Raw genomic sequence first — 17911 nt, forward strand, 5'->3', positions numbered from 1 at the left:
CCAAAATGCATGGAATCCTCTGCATTCATTGACGCTGCATGGAATCCACTGCATTCCATCGGGATGCTTTGGGCCATACTGCATAAAATCCACTGCATGCAATCATGCTGCATGGAATCCACTGCATTCAATCATGCTGCATAAAATCCACTGCATTCAATAGGGTTCCATTTCTTCTTCACGCTGCCTGGAATCCACTGCATTCAATCACGCTGCATGGAATCCACTGCATTCAATATGGATGCATTTTACCACTCTGCATGGAATCCACTGCATTTAATCACGCTGCATGTAATCCATGGAATTTAATCGGGATTCATTTTACTAAGCTGTATGGAATTGACTGCATTTAATCACGCTGCATGGAATCCACTGCATTCAATGGGGATTCATTTTACAAGGCTGCATGGAGTACACTGCATTCAATCACAATGCATGGAATCCACTGCATTCAAACGGGATGCTTTGGGCCATGCTGCATAAAATCTACTGCATTCAATCATGCTGCATGGAATCCACTGCATTCAATCATGCAGCATAAAATCCGCTGCATTCCATAGGGTTCCATTTCTTCATGCTGCATGGAATACACTGCATTCAATCAGGCTGCATGGAATCCACTGCATTCAATCGGGATGCATTTTTCCTCGTTGCATGGATTACACTGCATTCCATCACAATGCATCGAATCCACTGCATTCAATCGGGAAGCTTTGGGCCATGCTGCATACAATCCACTGCATTCAATCGGGATGCACTGGGCCTCGCTGCATGGACTCCACTGCATATAATCGGGATCCATTGCGCCACAATGCATGGAATACTCTGCATGCAATGACGCTGAATGGAATCCACTGCATTGAATCGTGAAGCTATGGGCCATGCTGCATAAAATCCACTGCATGCAATCATGCTGCATGGAATCCACTGCATTCAATCATGTTGCATAAAATCCACTGCATTCAATAGGGTTCCATTTCTTCACCCTGCATGGAATCCACTGCATTCAACCACGCTGCATGGAATCCACTGCATTCAATCGGGATGCATTTTACCACTCTGCATGGATTACACTGCATTTAATCACGCTGCATGTAATCCATGGAATTTTAATCGGGATTCATTTTACTAAGCTGTATGGAATCGACTGCACTTAATCACGCTGCATGGAATCCACTGCATTCAATCGGGATGCATTTTACCACGTTGCATGCAGTTCACTGCATTCAATCACAATGCATGGAATCCACTGCATTCAATCGGGATGCTTTGGGCCATGCTGCATAAAATCCACTGCATTCAATCTTGCTTTTTGAATCCACTGCATTCAGTAATGCTGCATAAATCCTTGCATTCAATTGGGTTCCATTTCTTCACGCTGCATGGAATACACTGCATTCAATCACGCTGCATGGAATCCACTGCATTCAATCGGGATGCATTTTACCATGCTGCGTGGTTTTCACTGCATTCAATCACAATGCATGGAATCCACTGCATTCCATCGGGATGCTTTGGGCCATGCTGCATAAAATCCACTGCATTCAATCATGCTGCATGGAATCCACTGCATTCAATCATGCTGCATAAAATCCACTGCATTCAATAGGGTTCCATTTCTTCACGCTGCATGTAATACACTGCATTCAATCACACTGAATGGAATCCACTGCATTCAATCGGGATGCATTTTACCTCGCTGCATGGATTACACTGCATTCAATCACAATGCTTGGAATCCACTGCATTCCATCGGGATGCTTTGGGCCATGCTGCATAAAATCCACTGCATTCAATCGGGATGCATTGGGCCACGCTGCATCGACTCCACTGCATTCAATCGGTATCCATTGCGCCACAATGCAAGGAATCCTCTGCATTCATTGACGCTGCATGGACTCCACTGCATTCAATCGGGATGCTTTGGGCCATGCTGCATAAAATCCACTGCATTCAACCATGCTGCATGGAATCCATTTCATTCAATCATGCTCTATAAAATCCAATGCATTCAATAGGGTTCCATTACTTCACGCTGCATGGAATACACTACATTAAATCAGGATGCATGGAATCGACTGCATTCAATCAGGATGCATTATACCACGTTGCATGGATTACCCTACATTCAATCACAATGCATGGAATCCACTGCATTCAATCGGGATGCCTTGGGCCATGCTGCATAAAATCCACTGCATTCAATGGTGATGCATTGGGCCTCGCTGCATAGACTCCACTGCATATAATCGGGATCCATTGCGCCACAATGCATGGAATACTCTGCATTCAATGACGCTGCATGGAATCCACTGCATTCCATCGGGAAGCTTTGGGCCATGCTGCATAAAATCCACTGCATTCAATCATGCTGCATGGAATCCACTGCATTCAATCGGGATGCATTTTACAAGGCTGCATGGATTACATTTCATACACTCAAAATGCATGGAATCCACTGCGTTCTATAGGGATGCTTTGGGCCATACTGCATAAAATACACTGCATTCAATTTGCTGCATGGAATCCACTGCATTCAATCATGCTGAATAAAATCCACTGCATTCAATAGGGTTCCATTTCTTCACGCTGCATGGAATACACTGCATTCAATCAGGCTCCATGGAATCCACTGCATTCAATGGGGATGCATTCTACAATGCTGCATGGAGTTCACTGCATTCAATCACAACGCATGTAATCCACTGCATTCCATCGGGATGCTTTGGGCCATGCTGCATAAAATCCACTGCATTCAATCGGGATGCATTGGGCTTCGCTGCATGGACTCCACTGCATACAATCGGGATCCATTGCGCCAAAATGCATGGAATACTCTGCATTCATTGACGCTGCATGGACTCCACTGCATTCAATCGGGATGCTTTGGGCCATGCTGCATAAACTCCACTGCATTCAACCATGCTGCATGGAATCCATTTCATTCAATCATGCTCTATAAAATCCAATGCATTCAATAGGGTTCCATTACTTCACGCTGCATGGAATACACTGCATTAAATCAGGATGCATTTTACCTCACTGCATGGATTACACTGCATTCAATCACAATGCATGGAATCCACTGCATTCCATCGGGATGCTTTGGGCCATGCTGCATAAACTCCACTGCATTCAATCGGGAGGCATTGGGCCTCGCTGCATGGACTCCACTGCATAAAATCTGGATCCATTGCGCCACAATGCATGGAATCCTCTGCATTCAACGACGCTGCATGGAATCCACTGCATTCCATCGGGATGTTTTGGGCCATGCTGCATAAAATCTACTGCATTCAATCGGGATGCATTGGGCCTCGCTGCATGAACTCCACTGCATACAATCTGGAACCATTGCGCCAAAATGCATGGAATACTCTGCACTCAACGACGCTGCATGGAATCCACTGCATTCAATCGGGATGCTTTGGGCCATGCTGCATAAATCCATTGCATTCAATCATGCTTCATGGAATCCACTGCATTCAATCGTGCTGCATAAAATCCACGGCATTCAATAGGGTTCCATTTCTTCACGCTGCATCGAATCCACTACATTCAATCACGCTGCATGGAATCCACTGCATTCTATCGGGATGCATTTTACCACACTGCATAGATTACACCGCATTCAATCACAATGCATGGAATCCACTGCATTCAATCGGGATGCTTTGGGCCATGCTGCATAAAATCCACTGCATTCAATCGGGATGCATTGGGCCTCGCTGCATGGACTCCACTGCATTCAATCGGGATCCATTGTGCCACAATGCATGGAATTCTCTTCATTCAATGACGCTGCATCGAATCCACTGCATTCAATCGGAATCCATTGTGCCACAATGCATGGAATCCTCTGCATTCAATGACGCTGCATGGAATCCACTGCATTCCATCAGGATGCTTTGGGCCATGCTGCATAAAATCCACTGCATGCAATCATGCTGCATGGAATCCACTGCATTCAATCATGCTGCATAAAATCCACTGCATTCAATAGGGTTCCATTTCTTCACGCTGCATGGAATCCACTGCATTCAATCACGCTGCATGAATTCCACTGCATTCAACATGGATGAATTTTACCACGCTGCATTTAGTACACTGTATTCAATCACAATTCATGGAATCCATTGCATTCAATCGGGATGCTTTGGGCCATGCTGCATAAAATCCACTGCATTCAATCGGGATGCACTGGGCATTGCTGCATGGACTCCACTGCATACAATCCGGATCCATTGCGCCACAATGCATGGAATCCTCTTCATTCAACGACGCTGCATGGAATCCACTGCATTCCATCGGGATGCTTTGGGCCATGCTGCATAAAATCCACTGCATTCAATCGGGATGCATTGGGCCTCGCTGCATGGACTCCACTGCATACAATCGGGATCCATTGCGCCACAATGCATGGAATCCTCTGCATTCAATGACGCTGCATGGACTCCACTGCATTCCATCGGGATGCTTTGGGCCATGCTGCATAAAATCCACTGTATGCAATCATGCTGCATGGAATCCACTGCATTCAATCATGCTGCATAAAATCCACTGCATTCAATAGGGTTCCATTTCTTCACGCTGCATGGAATCCACTGCATTCAATCACGCTGCATGGAATCCACTGCATTCAACATGGATGAATTTTACCACGCTGCATTTAGTACACTGTATTCAATCACAATTCATGGAATCCATTGCATTCAATCGGGATGCTTTGGGCCATGCTGCATAAAATCCACTGCATTCAATCGGGATGCACTGGGCATCGCTGCATGGACTCCACTGCATACAATCGGGATCCATTGCGCCACAATGCATGGAATCCTCTGCATTCAATGACGCTGCATGGAATCCACTGCATTCAATCGGGATGCTTTGGGCCATGCTGCATAAAATCCATTGCATTCAATCATGCTGCATGGAATCCACTGCATTCAATCGGGATGCATTTTAACATGCTGCATTGATTACCCTTCATTCAATCAGGCTGCATGGAATCCACTGCATTCTATCGGGATGCTTTGGGCCATGCTGCATAAAATCCACTGCATTTAATCGGGATGCATTTGGCCACGCTGCATGGACTCCACTGCATAAAATCGGGATCCATTGCCCCAAAATGCAAGGAATCATCTGCATTCAATGACGCTGCATGGAATCCACTGCATTCCATCGGGATGCTTTGGGCCATGCTGCATAAAATCCACTGCATTCAACCATGCTGCATGGAATCCACTGCATTCAATCATGCTGCATAAAATCCACTGCATTCAATCGGGATGCATTGGGCCTCGCTGCATGGAATAAACTGCATTCAATCAGGCTCCATGGAATCCACTGCATTCATTGGGGATGCATTCTACCATGCTGCATGGAGTTCACTGCATTCAATCACAATGCATGGAATCCACTGCATTCAATCGGGATGCATTGGGCCTCGCTGCATGGACTCCACTGCATACAATCGGGATCCATTGCGCCAAAATGCATGGAATCCTCTGCATTCATTGACGCTGCATGGAATCCACTGCATTCCATCGGGATGCTTTGGGCCATACTGCATAAAATCCACTGCATGCAATCATGCTGCATGGAATCCACTGCATTCAATCATGCTGCATAAAATCCACTGCATTCAATAGGGTTCCATTTCTTCTTCACGCTGCCTGGAATCCACTGCATTCAATCACGCTGCATGGAATCCACTGCATTCAATATGGATGCATTTTACCACTCTGCATGGAATCCACTGCATTTAATCACGCTGCATGTAATCCATGGAATTTAATCGGGATTCATTTTACTAAGCTGTATGGAATTGACTGCATTTAATCACGCTGCATGGAATCCACTGCATTCAATGGGGATTCATTTTACAAGGCTGCATGGAGTACACTGCATTCAATCACAATGCATGGAATCCACTGCATTCAAACGGGATGCTTTGGGCCATGCTGCATAAAATCCACTGCATTCAATCATGCTGCATGGAATCCACTGCATTCAATCATGCAGCATAAAATCCGCTGCATTCCATAGGGTTCCATTTCTTCATGCTGCATGGAATACACTGCATTCAATCAGGCTGCATGGAATCCACTGCATTCAATCGGGATGCATTTTTCCTCGTTGCATGGATTACACTGCATTCCATCACAATGCATCGAATCCACTGCATTCAATCGGGAAGCTTTGGGCCATGCTGCATACAATCCACTGCATTCAATCGGGATGCACTGGGCCTCGCTGCATGGACTCCACTGCATATAATCGGGATCCATTGCGCCACAATGCATGGAATACTCTGCATGCAATGACGCTGAATGGAATCCACTGCATTGAATCGTGAAGCTATGGGCCATGCTGCATAAAATCCACTGCATGCAATCATGCTGCATTGAATCCACTGCATTCAATCATGTTGCATATAATCCACTGCATTCAATAGGGTTCCATTTCTTCACCCTGCATGGAATCCACTGCATTCAACCACGCTGCATGGAATCCACTGCATTCAATCGGGATGCATTTTACCACTCTGCATGGATTACACTGCATTTAATCACGCTGCATGTAATCCATGGAATTTTAATCGGGATTCATTTTACTAAGCTGTATGGAATCGACTGCACTTAATCACGCTGCATGGAATCCACTGCATTCAATCGGGATGCATTTTACCACGTTGCATGCAGTTCACTGCATTCAATCACAATGCATGGAATCCACTGCATTCAATCGGGATGCTTTGGGCCATGCTGCATAAAATCCACTGCATTCAATCTTGCTTTTTGAATCCACTGCATTCAGTAATGCTGCATAAATCCTTGCATTCAATTGGGTTCCATTTCTTCACGCTGCATGGAATACACTGCATTCAATCACGCTGCATGGAATCCACTGCATTCAATCGGGATGCATTTTACCATGCTGCGTGGTTTTCACTGCATTCAATCACAATGCATGGAATCCACTGCATTCCATCGGGATGCTTTGGGCCATGCTGCATAAAATCCACTGCATTCAATCATGCTGCATGGAATCCACTGCATTCAATCATGCTGCATAAAATCCACTGCATTCAATAGGGTTCCATTTCTTCACGCTGCATGTAATACACTGCATTCAATCACACTGAATGGAATCCACTGCATTCAATCGGGATGCATTTTACCTCGCTGCATGGATTACACTGCATTCAATCACAATGCTTGGAATCCACTGCATTCCATCGGGATGCTTTGGGCCATGCTGCATAAAATCCACTGCATTCAATCGGGATGCATTGGGCCACGCTGCATCGACTCCACTGCATTCAATCGGTATCCATTGCGCCACAATGCAAGGAATCCTCTGCATTCATTGACGCTGCATGGACTCCACTGCATTCAATCGGGATGCTTTGGGCCATGCTGCATAAAATCCACTGCATTCAACCATGCTGCATGGAATCCATTTCATTCAATCATGCTCTATAAAATCCAATGCATTCAATAGGGTTCCATTACTTCACGCTGCATGGAATACACTACATTAAATCAGGATGCATGGAATCGACTGCATTCAATCAGGATGCATTATACCACGTTGCATGGATTACCCTACATTCAATCACAATGCATGGAATCCACTGCATTCAATCGGGATGCTTTGGGCCATGCTGCATAAAATCCACTGCATTCAATCGGGATGCATTGGGCCTCGCTGCATAGACTCCACTGCATATAATCGGGATCCATTGCGCCACAATGCATGGAATACTCTGCATTCAATGACGCTGCATGGAATCCACTGCATTCCATCGGGAAGCTTTGGGCCATGCTGCATAAAATCCACTGCATTCAATCATGCTGCATGGAATCCACTGCATTCAATCGGGATGCATTTTACAAGGCTGCATGGATTACATTTCATACACTCAAAATGCATGGAATCCACTGCGTTCTATAGGGATGCTTTGGGCCATACTGCATAAAATACACTGCATTCAATTTGCTGCATGGAATCCACTGCATTCAATCATGCTGAATAAAATCCACTGCATTCAATAGGGTTCCATTTCTTCACGCTGCATGGAATACACTGCATTCAATCAGGCTCCATGGAATCCACTGCATTCAATGGGGATGCATTCTACAATGCTGCATGGAGTTCACTGCATTCAATCACAACGCATGTAATCCACTGCATTCCATCGGGATGCTTTGGGCCATGCTGCATAAAATCCACTGCATTCAATCGGGATGCATTGGGCTTCGCTGCATGGACTCCACTGCATACAATCGGGATCCATTGCGCCAAAATGCATGGAATACTCTGCATTCATTGACGCTGCATGGACTCCACTGCATTCAATCGGGATGCTTTGGGCCATGCTGCATAAAATCCACTGCATTCAACCATGCTGCATGGAATCCATTTCATTCAATCATGCTCTATAAAATCCAATGCATTCAATAGGGTTCCATTACTTCACGCTGCATGGAATACACTGCATTAAATCAGGATGCATTTTACCTCACTGCATGGATTACACTGCATTCAATCACAATGCATGGAATCCACTGCATTCCATCGGGATGCTTTGGGCCATGCTGCATAAACTCCACTGCATTCAATCGGGAGGCATTGGGCCTCGCTGCATGGACTCCACTGCATAAAATCTGGATCCATTGCGCCACAATGCATGGAATCCTCTGCATTCAACGACGCTGCATGGAATCCACTGCATTCCATCGGGATGTTTTGGGCCATGCTGCATAAAATCTACTGCATTCAATCGGGATGCATTGGGCCTCGCTGCATGAACTCCACTGCATACAATCTGGAACCATTGCGCCAAAATGCATGGAATACTCTGCATTCAACGACGCTGCATGGAATCCACTGCATTCAATCGGGATGCTTTGGGCCATGCTGCATAAATCCATTGCATTCAATCATGCTTCATGGAATCCACTGCATTCAATCGTGCTGCATAAAATCCACGGCATTCAATAGGGTTCCATTTCTTCACGCTGCATCGAATCCACTACATTCAATCACGCTGCATGGAATCCACTGCATTCTATCGGGATGCATTTTACCACACTGCATAGATTACACCGCATTCAATCACAATGCATGGAATCCACTGCATTCAATCGGGATGCTTTGGGCCATGCTGCATAAAATCCACTGCATTCAATCGGGATGCATTGGGCCTCGCTGCATGGACTCCACTGCATTCAATCGGGATCCATTGTGCCACAATGCATGGAATTCTCTTCATTCAATGACGCTGCATCGAATCCACTGCATTCAATCGGAATCCATTGTGCCACAATGCATGGAATCCTCTGCATTCAATGACGCTGCATGGAATCCACTGCATTCCATCAGGATGCTTTGGGCCATGCTGCATAAAATCCACTGCATGCAATCATGCTGCATGGAATCCACTGCATTCAATCATGCTGCATAAAATCCACTGCATTCAATAGGGTTCCATTTCTTCACGCTGCATGGAATCCACTGCATTCAATCACGCTGCATGAATTCCACTGCATTCAACATGGATGAATTTTACCACGCTGCATTTAGTACACTGTATTCAATCACAATTCATGGAATCCATTGCATTCAATCGGGATGCTTTGGGCCATGCTGCATAAAATCCACTGCATTCAATCGGGATGCACTGGGCATTGCTGCATGGACTCCACTGCATACAATCCGGATCCATTGCGCCACAATGCATGGAATCCTCTTCATTCAACGACGCTGCATGGAATCCACTGCATTCCATCGGGATGCTTTGGGCCATGCTGCATAAAATCCACTGCATTCAATCGGGATGCATTGGGCCTCGCTGCATGGACTCCACTGCATACAATCGGGATCCATTGCGCCACAATGCATGGAATCCTCTGCATTCAATGACGCTGCATGGAATCCACTGCATTCCATCGGGATGCTTTGGGCCATGCTGCATAAAATCCACTGTATGCAATCATGCTGCATGGAATCCACTGCATTCAATCATGCTGCATAAAATCCACTGCATTCAATAGGGTTCCATTTCTTCACGCTGCATGGAATCCACTGCATTCAATCACGCTGCATGGAATCCACTGCATTCAACATGGATGAATTTTACCACGCTGCATTTAGTACACTGTATTCAATCACAATTCATGGAATCCATTGCATTCAATCGGGATGCTTTGGGCCATGCTGCATAAAATCCACTGCATTCAATCGGGATGCACTGGGCATCGCTGCATGGACTCCACTGCATACAATCCAGATCTATTGCGCCACAATGCATGGAATCCTCTGCATTCAATGACGCTGCATGGAATCCACTGCATTCAATCGGGATGCTTTGGGCCATGCTGCATAAAATCCATTGCATTCAATCATGCTGCATGGAATCCACTGCATTCAATCGGGATGCATTTTACCATGCTGCATTGATTACCCTTCATTCAATCAGGCTGCATGGAATCCACTGCATTCTATCGGGATGCTTTGGGCCATGCTGCATAAAATCCACTGCATTTAATCGGGATGCATTTGGCCACGCTGCATGGACTCCACTGCATAAAATCGGGATCCATTGCCCCAAAATGCAAGGAATCATCTGCATTCAATGACGCTGCATGGAATCCACTGCATTCCATCGGGATGCTTTGGGCCATGCTGCATAAAATCCACTGCATTCAACCATGCTGCATGGAATCCACTGCATTCAATCATGCTGCATAAAATCCACTGCATTCAATCGGGATGCATTGGGCCTCGCTGCATGGAATAAACTGCATTCAATCAGGCTCCATGGAATCCACTGCATTCAATGGGGATGCATTCTACCATGCTGCATGGAGTTCACTGCATTCAATCACAATGCATGGAATCCACTGCATTCCATCAGGATGCTTTGGGCCATGCTGCATAAAATCGACTGCATTCAATCGGGATGCATTGGGCCTCGCTGCATGGACTCCACTGCATACAATCGGGATCCATTGCGCCAAAATGCATGGAATCCTCTGCATTCATTGACGCTGCATGGAATCCACTGCATTCCATCGGGATGCTTTGGGCCATACTGCATAAAATCCACTGCATTCAATCATGCTGCATGGAATCCACTGCATTCAATCATGCTGCATAAAATCCACTGCATTCAATAGGGTTCCATTTCTTCTTCACGCTGCCTGGAATCCACTGCATTCAATCACACTGCATGGAATCCACTGCATTCAATATGGATGCATTTTACCACTCTGCATGGAATCCACTGCATTTAATCACGCTGCATGTAATCCATGGAATTTAATCGGGATTCATTTTACTAAGCTGTATGGAATCGACTGCATTTAATCACGCTGCATGGAATCCACTGCATTCAATCGGGATTCATTTTACAAGGCTGCATGGAGTACACTGCATTCAATCACAATGCATGGAATCCACTGCATTCAAACGGGATGCTTTGGGCCATGCTGCATAAAATCCACTGCATTCAATCATGCTGCATGGAATCCACTGCATTCAATCATGCAGCATAAAATCCGCTGCATTCCATAGGGTTCCATTTCTTCATGCTGCATGGAATACACTGCATTCAATCAGGCTGCATGGAATCCACTGCATTCAATCGGGATGCATTTTTCCTCGTTGCATGGATTACACTGCATTCCATCACAATGCATCGAATCCACTGCATTCAATCGGGAAGCTTTGGGCCATGCTGCATACAATCCACTGCATTCAATCGGGATGCACTGGGCCTCGCTGCATGGACTCCACTGCATATAATCGGGATCCATTGCGCCACAATGCATGGAATACTCTGCATTCAATGACGCTGAATGGAATCCACTGCATTGAATCGTGAAGCTATGGGCCATGCTGCATAAAATCCACTGCATGCAATCATGCTGCATGGAATCCACTGCATTCAATCATGTTGCATAAAATCCACTGCATTCAATAGGGTTCCATTTCTTCACCCTGCATGGAATCCACTGCATTCAATCACGCTGCATGGAATCCACTGCATTCAATCGGGATGCATTTTACCACGTTGCATGCAGTTCACTGCATTCAATCACAATGCATGGAATCCACTGCATTCAATCGGGATGCTTTGGGCCATGCTGCATAAAATCCACTGCATTCAATCTTGCTTTTTGAATCCACTGCATTCAGTAATGCTGCATAAATCCTTGCATTCAATTGGGTTCCATTTCTTCACGCTGCATGGAATACACTGCATTCAATCACGCTGCATGGAATCCACTGCATTCAATCGGGATGCATTTTACCATGCTGCGTGGTTTTCACTGCATTCAATCACAATGCATGGAATCCACTGCATTCCATCGGGATGCTTTGGGCCATGCTGCATAAAATCCACTGCATTCAATCATGCTGCATGGAATCCACTGCATTCAATCATGCTGCATAAAATCCACTGCATTCAATAGGGTTCCATTTCTTCATGCTGCATGTAATACACTGCATTCAATCACACTGAATGGAATCCACTGCATTCAATCGGGATGCATTTTACCTCGCTGCATGGATTACACTGCATTCAATCACAATGCTTGGAATCCACTGCATTCCATCGGGATGCTTTGGGCCATGCTGCATAAAATCCACTGCATTCAATCTGGATGCATTGGGCCACGCTGCATCGACTCCACTGCATTCAATCGGTATCCATTGCGCCACAATGCAAGGAATCCTCTGCATTCATTGACGCTGCATGGACTCCACTGCATTCAATCGGGATGCTTTGGGCCATGCTGCATAAAATCCACTGCATTCAACCATGCTGCATGGAATCCATTTCATTCAATCATGCTCTATAAAATCCAATGCATTCAATAGGGTTCCATTACTTCACGCTGCATGGAATACACTACATTAAATCAGGATGCATGGAATCGACTGCATTCAATCAGGATGCATTATACCACGTTGCATGGATTACCCTACATTCAATCACAATGCATGGAATCCACTGCATTCAATCGGGATGCCTTGGGCCATGCTGCATAAAATCCACTGCATTCAATCGGGATGCATTGGGCCTCGCTGCATAGACTCCACTGCATATAATCGGGATCCATTGCGCCACAATGCATGGAATACTCTGCATTCAATGACGCTGCATGGAATCCACTGCATTCCATCGGGAAGCTTTGGGCCATGCTGCATAAAATCCACTGCATTCAATCATGCTGCATGGAATCCACTGCATTCAATCGGGATGCATTTTACAAGGCTGCATGGATTACATTTCATACACTCAAAATGCATGGAATCCACTGCGTTCTATAGGTATGCTTTGGCCATACTGCATAAAATACACTGCATTCAATTTGCTGCATGGAATCCACTGCATTCAATCATGCTGAATAAAATCCACTGCATTCAATAGGGTTCCATTTCTTCACGCTGCATGGAATACACTGCATTCAATCAGGCTCCATGGAATCCACTGCATTCAATGGGGATGCATTCTACAATGCTGCATGGAGTTCACTGCATTCAATCACAACGCATGTAATCCACTGCATTCCATTGGGATGCTTTGGGCCATGCTGCATAAAATCCACTGCATTCAATCGGGATGCATTGGGCTTCGCTGCATGGACTCCACTGCATACAATCGGGATCCATTGCGCCAAAATGCATGGAATACTCTGCATTCATTGACGCTGCATGGACTCCACTGCATTCAATCGGGATGCTTTGGGCCATGCTGCATAAAATCCACTGCATTCAACCATGCTGCATGGAATCCATTTCATTCAATCATGCTCTATAAAATCCAATGCATTCAATAGGGTTCCATTACTTCACGCTGCATGGAATACACTGCATTTAATCAGGATGCATGGAATCGACTGCATTCAATCAGGATGCCTTATACCACGTTGCATGGATTACCCTACATTCAATCACAATGCATGGAATCCACTGCATTCAATCGGGATGCTTTGGGCCATGCTGCATAAAATCCACTGCATTCAATCGGGATGCATTGGGCCTCGCTGCATGGACTCCACTGCATATAATCGGGATCCATTGCGCCACAATGCATGGAATATTCTGCATTCAACGACGCTGCATGGAATCCACTGCATTCCATCGGGAAGCTTTGGGCCATGCTGCATAAAATCCACTGCATTCAATCATGCTGCATGAAATCCACTGCATTCGATCGGGATGCATTTTACAAGGCTGCATGGATTACATTTCATACACTCAAAATGCATGGAATCCACTGCGTTCTATAGGTATACTTTGGGCCATACTGCATAAAATACACTGCATTCAATTTGCTGCATGGAATCCACTGCATTCAATCATGCTGCATAAAATCCACTGCATTCCATCGGGATGCATTGGGCCTCGCTGCATGGAATACACTGCATTCAATCACGCTGCATGAATTCCACTGCATTCAATGGGGATGCATTCTACAATGCTGCATGGAGTTCACTGCATTCAATCACAATGCATGGAATCCACTGCATTCCATCGGGATGCTTTGGGCCATGCTGCATAAAATCGACTGCATTCAATCGGGATGCATTGGGCCTCGCTGCATGGACTCCACTGCATACAATCGGGATCCATTGCACCAAAATGCATGGAATCCTCCGCATGCAACGACGCTGCATGGACTCCACTGCATTCAATCGGGATGCTTTGGGCCATGCTGCATAAAATCCACTGCATTCAATCAGGCTGCATGGAATCCACTGCATTCAATCATGCTGTATAAAATCCACTGCATTCAATAGGGTTCCATTTCTTCACGTGGCATCGAATCCACTGCATTCAATCACGCTGCATGGAATCCACTGCATTCAATCGGGATGCATTTTTCCTCGCTGCATGGAGTACACTGCATTCAATCATGCTGCATAAAATCCACTGCATTCCATCGGGATGCTTTGGGCCATGCTGCATAAAATCCACTGCATTCAATTTGCTGCATGGAATCCACTGCATTCAATCATGCTGCATAAAATCCACTGCATTCAATCGGGATGCATTGGGCCTCGCTGCATGGAATAAACTGCATTCAATCAGGCTCCATGGAATCCACTGCATTCAATGGGGATGCATTCTACCATGCTGCATGGAGTTCACTGCATTCAATCACAATGCATGGAATCCACTGCATTCCATCGGGATGCTTTGGGCCATGCTGCATACAATCCACTGCATTCAATCGGGATGCATTGGGCCTCGCTGCATGGACTCCACTGCATACAATCGGGATCCATTGCGCCAAAATGCATGGAATCGACTGCATTTAATCACGGTGCATGGAATCCACTGCATTCAATCGGGATGCATTTTACCACACTGCTTGGATTACACTGCATTCAATCGCAATGCATAGAATCCACTGCATTCAATATGGATGCATTTTACCACTCTGCATGGAATCCACTGCATTTAATCACGCTGCATGTACTCCATGGAATTTAATCGGGATTCATTTTACTAAGCTGTATGGAATCGACTGCATTTAATCACGCTGCATGGAATCCACTGCATTCAATCGGGATTCATTTTACAAGGCTGCATGGAGTACACTGCATTCAATCACAATGCATGGAATCCACTGCATTCAAACGGGATGCTTTGGGCCATGCTGCATAAAATCCACTGCATTCAATCATGCTGCATGGAATCCACTGCATTCAATCATGCAGCATAAAATCCGCTGCATTCCATAGGGTTCCATTTCTTCATGCTGCATGGAATACACTGCATTCAATCAGGCTGCATAAAATCCGCTGCATTCCATAGGGTTCCATTTCTTCATGCTGCATGGAATACACTGCATTCAATCAGGCTGCATGGAATCCACTGCATTCCATCGGGATGCATTTTTCCTCGTTGCATGGATTACACTGCATTCCATCACAATGCATGGAATCCACTGCATTCAATCAGGAAGCTTTGGGCCATGCTGCATACAATCCACTGCATTCAATCGGGATGCACTGGGCCTCGCTGCATGGACTCCACTGCATATAATCGGGATCCATTGCGCCACAATGCATGGAATACTCTGCATGCAATGACGCTGAATGGAATCCACTGCATTGAATCGTGAAGCTATGGGCCATGCTGCATAAAATCCACTGCATGCAATCATGCTGCATGGAATCCACTGCATTCAATCATGTTGCATAAAATCCACTGCATTCAATAGGGTTCCATTACTGCACCCTGCATGGAATCCACTGCATTCAACCACGCTGCATGGAATCCACTGCATTCAATCGGGATGCATTTTACCACTCTGCATGGATTACACTGCATTTAATCACGCTGCATGTAATCCATGGAATTTAATCGGGATTCATTTTACTAAGCTGTATGGAATCGACTGCACTTAATCACGCTGCATGGAATCCACTGCATTCAATCGGGATGCATTTTACCACGTTGCATGCAGTTCACTGCATTCAATCACAATGCATGGAATCCACTGCATTCCATCGGGATGCTTTGGGCCATGCTGCATAAAATCCACTGCATTCAATCTTGCTTTTTGAATCCACTGCATTCAGTAATGCTGCATAAAATCCTTGCATTCAATTGGGTTCCATTTCTTCACGCTGCATGGAATACACTGCATTCAATCATGCTGCATGGAATCCACTGCATTCTATCGGGATGCATTTTACCTCGCTGCATGGATTACACTGCATTCAATCACAATGCATGGAATCCACTGCATTCCATCGGGATGCTTTGGGCCATGCTGCATAAACTCCACTGCATTCAATCGGGAGGCATTGGACCTCGCTGCATGGACTCCACTGCATAAAATCTGGATCCATTGCGCCACAATGCATGGAATCCTCTGCATTCAACGACGCTGCATGGAATCCACTGCATTCCATCGGGATGTTTTGGGCCATGCTGCATAAAATCTACTGCATTCAATCGGGATGCATTGGGCCTCGCTGCATGAACTCCACTGCATACAATCTGGAACCATTGCGCCAAAATGCATGGAATCGACTGCATTTAATCACGGTGCATGGAATCCACTGCATTCAATCGGGATGCATTTTACCACACTGCTTGGATTACACTGCATTCAATCGCAATGCATAGAATCCACTGCATTCAATATGGATGCATTTTACCACTCTGCATGGAATCCACTGCATTTAATCACGCTGCATGTACTCCATGGAATTTAATCGGGATTCATTTTACTAAGCTGTATGGAATCGACTGCATTTAATCACGCTGCATGGAATCCACTGCATTCAATCGGGATTCATTTTACAAGGCTGCATGGAGTACACTGCATTCAATCACAATGCATGGAATCCACTGCATTCAAACGGGATGCTTTGGGCCATGCTGCATAAAATCCACTGCATTCAATCATGCTGCATGGAATCCACTGCATTCAATCATGCAGCATAAAATCCGCTGCATTCCATAGGGTTCCATTTCTTCATGCTGCATGGAATACACTGCATTCAATCAGGCTGCATAAAATCCGCTGCATTCCATAGGGTTCCATTTCTTCATGCTGCATGGAATACACTGCATTCAATCAGGCTGCATGGAATCCACTGCATTCCATCGGGATGCATTTTTCCTCGTTGCATGGATTACACTGCATTCCATCACAATGCATGGAATCCACTGCATTCAATCGGGAAGCTTTGGGCCATGCTGCATACAATCCACTGCATTCAATCGGGATGCACTGGGCCTCGCTGCATGGACTCCACTGCATATAATCGGGATCCATTGCGCCACAATGCATGGAATACTCTGCATTCAATGACGCTGAATGGAATCCACTGCATTGAATCGTGAAGCTATGGGCCATGCTGCATAA

Source organism: Sus scrofa, chromosome 16 (genome assembly GCF_054392235.1).
Source record: "Sus scrofa isolate SSC_HxYL_T2T_F1_AM1 chromosome 16, Sscrofa_HxYL_maternal_Yorkshire_Landrace_v2.0, whole genome shotgun sequence".
NCBI lineage: Eukaryota > Metazoa > Chordata > Mammalia > Artiodactyla > Suidae > Sus > Sus scrofa.